Raw genomic sequence first — 9,317 nt, 5'->3', positions numbered from 1 at the left:
GATGGCACAATTGAGCTTCCTTAATTCTGAAGATTTACTTCTTATTTTTAAATGACATGGACTAATTTTTGGCTAGAAATAAACAAACTATGTATTTTCTCTGCAAAAAATSTGAAACTTTTCTTCACTTCTGAGCAACTTTTGTTTTATTTCTCAGCAGACTCGAGTTTCTGGTGGAGATCAACGCWCCTTTCTCCTGGATGATCTCTTCTTTTTCAACAGGCGTGACGTTTTTATCACGATTCAACACAAAGAAATGACTCATGTTTAGTTGTTTACAATGTAACATAGAAACTTAATGGCCAAATAAAACAACCAGCAAAAATCAAACCGAAATAAATCAAGTTGATTAAAATATTTTCAATAATGAATGTTTATATTTTTTTGTAAATGTGTTTTTTTTTTTAGTCGCCTCAGCCCAAGMAGGAAGCCTCCTGGCGTTGAAGCAGCAGATACAGATTTTTGACATCCAGTCATTTTTCAGTGCGCTGTTTCAGACTGTTAGGATGAATTCATGTTTTAAATGTGAAAAACTGAAATATCTTTCAGTTATTAAACATATAATCAGCATCGATTATGTCTCCTGTTGTCTGTTTTGTAATTTAAATATACACTTTGTTTTAAAATAGAATTCAGCTAAAATAAAACATACATACACTGAAAACACACAAAATATTAAGTGATTTCTGTTTAGTTTTTAGTGTAAATATCTTAGTTCACTTGAAATAAGACAACTCACTTATAAGTAACTTTTCAGCAAGACGAATAAAAGCTTGTATTAAGTTAATTTAATATTGAAGAAAAATTACTAATTTCATTGGCAGATTATTTTACTTATAAAAATAAAATTTTCCATGTTATAAGTAAAATAATCTGAATATTATTAGCACTTTTTCATCAATATTAAGGATGTATTGATATAAACAAGCTCTTTCATATGAGTTTTGTCTTATTCTAGGTGAATTTAGATATTTACACTAAAAACTAAACCAAAAATACTTGGTGATATTTTCTGCTTTTGCAGCCTACAGTTGAAATATAATTTTATTTTTTACTTCTCTTTGATCAACATGACGCTTTTGGGGGGGAGAAAAACCTACATAATGACCCTAAAACCCTTTTTAGAACGTTTTGTAAATGTTATGAGAGTTTTTTTAACACACCCTGATAGCAGGATCACTCTGAGCTGCCATGACCTTTTCATTCACAGCCCAAGTTTCAGTTGGCCAACGTCCCGAAACCCTGAAAAGAACACCCTCATATCATCCACAATGGTTGGCTTAATAAGAGATACAGAGACTCCGTGGAGAAAAGATAATAAAAGCACATGAAAAATAACTCAACAGAAGAAATTATAATTCTTGGACGCCAGCGGACCTTTGAGGTGTCGAGGGTTTTGTGTAACTGTAGGGAAGCCAGGAGGATTTATGGATGTCACATAGCACGACAGGGCTGCACAGTGGTGCAGTTGGTAGAGCTGTTGCCTTGCAGCAAGAAGGTTCTGGGTTCGATTCCCGGCCCCGGTCTTTCTGCATGGAGTTTGCATGTTCTCCCTGTGCATGGTGGGTTTTCTCCAGGTACTCCGGTTTCCTCCCACAGTCCAAAAACATGACTGTCAGGTTAATTGGTCTGTCTAAATTGCCCCTAGGTGTGAGTGTGTGTGTGCATGGTTGTTTGTCCTGTGTGTCTCTGTGTTGCCCTGCGACAGACTGGCGACCTGTCCAGGGTGACCCCGCCTCTCGCCCGAAACGTTAGCTGGAGAGGCACCAGCACCTCCTGACCCCACCAAGGGACAAGGGTGTAAAGAAGATGGATGGATGGATGGACATACCACAACAGTCCATTTTTCATAATAAATCCAAGCCCAGATTAAGATCAAATTTATCGTCCCCCATTTGGTTTGCCTGCAGAGAGAAGTAAAAAAAAAAAAAAAGATTAGGTTACAACCGCAGGCTCAATTTAGGTTTATCCAGTTACATTATTAATGAGGCTGATAATAACCAGAACAAATATAAATTTTTATTGCCATTTATCTGGAAAATGGTGTCAGGAATCTGTAATTTGGTTTAGTTTTCTCAAGTTTTAGCAGCTTTTGTAGAGTTGGGAGACACTTTAAAATGCCGTTCAGCCTGTGTTTATTTTTCAAGGTGAGGGAATCAAACCAACAACCAGAGGTGGGAAGAGAACCAAAAAATGATACACCAGAAAGAGCAGCACTACGTCAACATATTCTTAGAAAATGTAAAAAGTAGCCGTTCAAGAATTTACTCAGGAAAGAGTAAAAGTTTGATAAATTTGTTCCTCGAAACTAACGTATTATGCATCAAGTAAAAGAATACGTAATACTTAGATGTTGTAAAAATAGTCAAGAAAGCACAAATTATAGTTTATTTAATGTAAAATTGTTTAAAAAGAAAGTATACTTGGATTGTGGACAAAGAACAAGTATCAATGTCTGATATCTGCTGCGTTATCAGTGCTATCTGCTTTGTGAATCATATGAAGAGAGAAAGAATGGCATTAATACAATATGTAACATAATACAGGCAGGGGTGAAAGTAAGGGGGTACGGCAGGGTACTGCTACCCCTAAAAGATTTAGTGGGGGTACGCAGTACCTGCAAGAGAGAGGAGCGGCTGTCTGCTGTAAAACATGAATAGGTTCACTGCRCAGCCGTCAGTGATTAGTTTTTCAAGAACAATCTAAAACACGACTTAATCGGTTAATAAATAACTTTTTTCCCACTTCATATAGTTTCTGAACTCTTCGTGCTTTGCTAGAGCAGCGGTGCAACACGTCGATCGCGGAAGGTTTTGAGTCGATCTCGGCTTTAGGTGACAAACTGAACGCCACCAGGACGCTGAGAGCAGCACGTCCTCCTCTGACTGGCTTAAAACGTTCGTAACTTTATTAAAGAACAACAAAAAAAATCAACAAAACGTGTTAAAATGAATGACCCAACAACAATAATAATTTCAGTGATTATTGTTTCAACAAGGTGTTGCGCAATTCTGTGCTTTTCGGTTCCATTACCAAAATAACGAGCAGCAGAAGTTTAACATTAACTAATCAACCACCGCTGTGTTCATGAGAGGCTTATTAATGATCGCAAAATAAATATCAAGCCTGCAAACCTGATATCGTAACGGACTGAATGTTTTTAACTAGTCTCTGGTCGGCTTGTGGAGCGCTGGAGGTTGCCATGGCAACGGCTGTGTTTAAACGACAGAGACGGAGAGTGAAAAGGTGCGAGTGGTTTTGAGTTGACCACCTCTTCAGGTTGTTTTACCTTTGCTGTGGCGCATCACAGCTGCTGTAATTTCTGAACTTTCAATAAACGACAAACTTGGACTAATTACCTCGTTCTTTGTGAGAATTACGTCATTTACAACAAACATCAAACACAGTAAATACGTTTAATTAAGTATCTAACAAACAAATGGCTTCTAACGCGATAATTAGGTGAAATTAAATTAATTGTTCAATAAAAAAATTGTTTGGTTCTTTGAGCTCAGAGTCTGAGAGGGTTTTCCTTTATCATACAATTTTTTTGGCTCTTATTTAGTGGAAATATTGATGTTCATGATATTTTCTCCAAAATGATAACATTTTTCAACCTTTAAAGCTCCACTGTTGAAAATGAGGCTCTAACATTCACAAATGACATTGAAATAAAATCCAGTCCAACATCTGGTTTGAGGTGATTCCTCTGGAACCTGTTGGAGGAAAAATATCCCATCTTTAGAAAATGAGCTTTAACCTAACAGAGCTCTGTGGTTCCTCCCATCAGTATGAGAGTCAGGGTGAGGAGGCATCATGTTAGGAAGAGAAGTGGAAGCTGCAGGATCTTCAGAACAAACAGGTCATGATGCTGGGCTACTGAYTATCCCTCTGTCTGGACACAGGATCAATAGAACCAGTTTAAAAGCTAAAATGAATGGTTWTWTGCCAGACATGGAAAACTGGGATGCACTCCATGCCATGATGTTCAGGATTTAGGTCTCATGGCATCTCAAGGTGTCAGCATTGCAGCCAGTGGGCTGAAGGAGGAAATACAGCTTTATTTTGTAGCAATTCCAAGAGCTACCAGCTTTTATTGCTTTGCAAAAAAAATTAATCAGCACAGAAACTCCAAAGCACACAAAGAAGATATATATACATATGCAATATATGCAATTTAATTTAATTTTTTATTTTTTTGTCATAGTACCCCCAAGAATTTAAAACTACTTTCACCCCTGAATACAGGTGAATTCAATCCACAGAGGCAACATCATCACAACTTCCCAAAAAGGTTTATGAGAAATCTGCCGTCAGGAAAAGAAAAGCAACAGAATATTTTAAAAAATACCATCAAACACAGCCAGACAAACTCAGGGATTCTTGGATTTGATCGAGTTTCTTTTTTAATGAATGGTCTGCTCTGCATCCCCAGAACCAGAACCACATGGAGAAGCAGCATTCAGCTTCTATTCACCACAAATCCGGAACAAACTTCTGGAAAACTGAAAAGTAGTAGTGCAAAAGTAATGTTTCAGTTGTTGATGACTTTGTATTTTTGTGATTTTGTGATGTAAAGTGCTTAGAACTGCCTTGCTGCTAAAACGTACCATGCAAATAAACTTTATTGATTTACAAAACATCTTCATGAGATTTTTTGCACAAAATCAGCAGTAAAAGCAGCCGACCAAATGAGCTGGAGCTCGGCTATGGTTGCTAAGTAACAGGCGGAATTCCGCTGGGGTTGCTAGGTAACGGCGGAGCACCTGTAGAATGACTTAATCTGGATGTTTTTGAAAGAGCTCATTTTCCAGACACCAAAAAATATTAATTTATTGTATCACTGTGCACCTTAAAACCAAGATCTGTAATAACAGGTTTAAAATATACCTCCAAGGGTCCCAGGTCAACAGAGGAGGACTCACAGGAGCCACTGGGTCCAAACACCATCACCTCTGTTTTCTTTTCATTAAAATTTAAAACGTTCAAGGCCAACCAAGCTTGTAATATCACCTAGACATGCCAGGAGATGTTTGATGGAATGGACATCCTTCTGCTTCAGGGGCAAATAAATCTGACAATCATCAGCATAACAATGAAATGAAACATGGGACTATGCTCCCATGTTTCCTAAGGATAGAACCCAGGGGCAGTAAATGAAGAGAGAAAAGCCGAGGGCCGAGAATTGAGCCCTGTGGGACACCATAAGACATTGAAGCAGCAGATGATTCAGAGTCACTAATTTTCACTGAAATTGTTCTCTCCTCCAGGTAGGACCGGAACCATTTAAGAACAGTGACACCAATACCTACAACGTGGTGTAATCGTGATATTAAAATGTCGTGGTCTACTGTATCAAAGGCAGCAGTTAGGTCAAGTAAAATCAGAACAACATGGTTACCAGAATCACATGCAAGAAGGATGTAATTAAAAACTCTAATTAAAGCAGATTCTGTGCTATGAAGAGTTTTAAAACCTGACTGGAAAACCTCCAGAATGCCATTGTCATCTAAAAACTGTGTCAGCTGGCAGTGCACAATTTTTTCTAAAACCTTAGAAAGAAAAGGCAGCTTTGAAATAGGCCGATAATTAGCCAGAACAGTAGGATCAAGGCCAGGTTTTTTAAGCAGTGGCTGCACTACTGCATGTTTAAAACTAGCAGGCACCACACCTGAGGACAGACTGTTATTTATAACTGCAAGAACAGGCTGCCCTATGCTAGATAAAATATCTTTAAAAAATCGTGGAGGGACAGGATCACGGGGGGAACCTGATGCTTGTTGTCAGAGGTGGGCAAAGAACCCAAAAAATGTACTCAATAAGAGTGGCACCACTTCAACATATTTTTACTAAAAAAAAAAAACGTATTTGGTCAAAAGTCTACTCCAGTACTGAGTAACTGATCAAATTATTCATATTATAATTAATATTATTAATATTGAAAATAACATCATCCACCAGACCAAAATATACAGTTAAGTGAAAATGTTGGCAATTTAAGGACCAAAATGACAATAGTTCATATAAGTAACAAAAAATAACAAAATCTAGCAAAATAATTTTTTCCAAATCAGATTCTTTCAATAAAAAAAACTTATAAAACTTTAACTAAAACTGCAGGTGTGTCTCTGCCTGGTGAATTTTTGATTAAATATGTTTGTTTTTCTTTCAATGGGTAGAAAATTCAGAAATTTACTCAAGAGAAACAATACTTCATAATAAAATTATTCAAGTAAAAACTACAGCGTCGTAAAAATACTCCTAAAAGTAAATGTTTTCCAGGAAGTTACTCAAATAAATGTATATTGTACGTGAAACATTTTGTATTATTTTGTTGAGTTTGCACCAAAAACAAAACACCAATCCTGGCAGTATTTTATCTGTTGTTGTTGCTAGGTACGACCAACAAACTGCCAACATAAAGACGAAGATTAGCTGAGAAATCTACTGGAAGTTGCATCTCGAGATGCTCAGTCCGTGTGACCTGTAACAGAGTCCTCTCAGGACAATGTAAGGAAATATCAGGGTGTTCACATCGCTTGTCCTCATTCATTGAGCTTAGAATTGTGCGTTTACAGGGCAGCTTAAGTTTCCTGCTGGGTTTCATGTTGACTTCCTTTTTTCTCTTTCTAGAGCTTCATAAGGAAGCAAGTGACGATGGCCCTTTTATTACTTTATCATAAAAGATCTATTGTTCTTGGATAGTTATTTTTGCTTTTTTATTATTAATGGTGTTTAAAATCTTTCAAAAGTAAATAAATACAACCACGAGCCACAGCTTGAGGCTTTTTTTTCTAAGAATGCATCTATTTAGATGAAATCCAAATTCCCAAGATTACGTTCCTTTTCTTCAGTTTCAGTAGAACTTGTCTCCTTTTCTTAAGCTGCCCCTCCTAAGTCATTATCTCCAGGGATCAGGTCATTCACTGTGTTCTTGTGCATTGTTAGAAAAATGACAAAAAAGATGTTTAAACCCATAAACATGCCTTTGGAGTCCATTACTTACTGTAAACTGGAAATGGAAGGAAGATGGAAACTTAAAAATAAAATGGAGCTTCGTGTAAAAATTAGGACTTTCAGTGACCAAATGAATGCCGTTTGTTTAGTAGTTTAAATCAGATTAGATGGTTTTTGTAAAAGAACCAGTTCATATTTTAGATTTTAGGAAAAATAAATAAATCACTATTTTTAAAAACACAATAATGCAAGTCATACACTATAAAACAATTGAGCTGCATGTAGTTACTCTTTAAGTCAAAATATAACATTATGTTTTATAAAATATAAAAATGTTATATTTCTTATAGCTTAGAATAAGTCGTTATTTTAATTTGACAATAAAAGATGTGCGCTTGGTCAACTGGGTGGGGACAGTATTTTGCATAATGAGAAATAATTATTTGGTTTAAATGACCGCAATAAGCTATGACAGATCAACATTAGTGAGCTATCTGAACTTTAGAAACTATGCTTAGTCAACTTGTCTGTTGCTGCTAATCAACTTGATGAAATTCAAATTTTAAGGTTGACTTATAACTGAGAAAAAGCTAATTAATTTTCTAGTAAATTGTAAATTGGCTCTTAAGATTAGATAAGGATTTTCTTACACTTATTTTGATTCGTGTGGTAGAATTTCAACCGCGCCCATCAGCAAACAGGAGGAGAAGTTGTGAATGTTGTCGTCCACGTTTTGCGCCATTTTGAACAGTAGTCAGCCCGTAGCTTTAGCAATAGCAGCAGAGGAAGTGAACGAAGCCGTTCAAGTCCGTGTTGGCCAGTGCTTCCAAATATCTGCCATTTTGTTTGGCTGGGCCCTTCTCTCCATACACGTAATGTGAAATATTATATTTATATAATATCTTGTATTATGTCTATGCTTCTCTCTTCACAGTCGAGGAGTTGTTGTTTACAAATCCGGCAACTTCCGGTTAGTTTTCATACAGTCGAAATGATGCATAGCCACGATTGGGTAAAATCGCGATTGGGTAAAATTTTCGCCCTATTCAATCCCATATTCTTCGGTTAAACTGTAACATTTTGTTCCGATCCACCTGTCGAAAACAGTTTCCGGACTCTTTCAAACAGGTGTTATTTTTGCTGTAACGCCTGCAGTTTTTGAAACAAAGTCTCAGTGAAACACTTCTGTAAGGGCTGCAGGGTTTATTCTGCGCATGCCCGGGCGGATAGCAACAAAGACATTTGCGGATAGAATTGTTCTGTGTTGTGCTATTTATAAGATGTTCAATTTACAATTCATGATAATTAATATTTGTGTTACATGAGCACTTTGTTGAAGGTAGATGGAAGCACGTTACTGTTTTGAAAAGCTAGTCGAAGCTAGTTGAAAACAAAGGATCAAATGCGCATGCGCTTTCGATGACGTTCTAGATCAAACCGCCATCTTGTGGCTTGTCATGACAACTACAGCTGATCCAAGGTGTCTTGACGGTGCTTTCAAAAGGTGGATAATCCGAAAACACCGACAGTTTCCAGAGGAGTAAATTTCCGCAAAAAACCCCTGAAATTTTTAGATTAATCTCTGAAATTTTCTACGGAAAACTTGGACGTTTCTGAGTTTCAAAAGTTGAAACTTTTCGACTTTTGATTTCTGCTTTTAATCTGAACATTTCTAATACATTTTCAACTTTTGAAACTCAGAAATGTAGATGTTTTTTACTAGAAAATTTCAGAGATTAATCTTACATTTTCTGAATTTTTCCAGAAACTTTTGACTTTTCAAATTCAGACAAGTCCCAAATGTTGCAAATTTTCAACTTTGAAAGAGTTTTTTAAGTAGAAAATTTCTGAGATTATTCTAAAAGTTTCCATATTTTTTCAAGCTTTTTTTTTTTTTTTACTTTTGGAGTGCAAAGTTAAGAAAATATTTGCTTTTCTTGTTTAAAAAAGTCTATAAATGTCCTCTTTATTTTAGAAAACTTCTAAGATTTATCTTAAAGTGTCTAATTTTTTCTAGCAACTTTTTGACTTTTCAAGTGTTTTCTAAACTAAAAACAGTGACAGGGTGTTTATAAACACATTAAAATGTAACACGGTCAGACAATGAATAGAGAAAACAATTTTGTAAAGCAATAAATGGATAGAAGCTTTTAGGAAAGATGGGGATCCATTATAAACAGCCCCTATCATGGGTTGTGCAAGCTGGTACATAAGTGTTAGCTAAACTTATCCAACCAGCATCCATCCCTCCCTCTGCAGCTGTGACTGCCTCAGGCTGCAGCCTGGACCGCCTCTCCTCATCAGGTAAACATGATTGGYTCTCACCCGTCTTAAATCAAAGCTCAAAAGAATCCTGCACA

General features: G+C 36.5%; 1 protein-coding gene across 3 annotated transcripts in view; it reads left to right on the top strand.

Moving 5' to 3' along the window:
- Window positions 1-574, top strand: part of LOC103463103 (fibronectin type III domain-containing protein 7-like) — a 19,814-nt gene extending 19,240 nt beyond the window's left edge. For 2 of the 3 annotated variants that reach the window (XM_008406273.2, XM_008406275.2), the window contains one exon: window positions 161-574. The gene's annotated coding sequence lies outside the window, so the exon portion shown is untranslated. Of the gene's footprint in view, window positions 1-157 lie in introns of all 3 variants that reach the window. The other variant, XM_008406274.2, reaches the window with a different exon arrangement.
- Window positions 575-9,317: the final 8,743 nt, after the last annotated feature.

Source organism: Poecilia reticulata, linkage group LG4 (assembly GCF_000633615.1).
Source record: "Poecilia reticulata strain Guanapo linkage group LG4, Guppy_female_1.0+MT, whole genome shotgun sequence".
NCBI classification, from domain to species: domain Eukaryota; kingdom Metazoa; phylum Chordata; class Actinopteri; order Cyprinodontiformes; family Poeciliidae; genus Poecilia; species Poecilia reticulata.
This window is presented reverse-complemented; position numbering and strand designations above follow the sequence as displayed.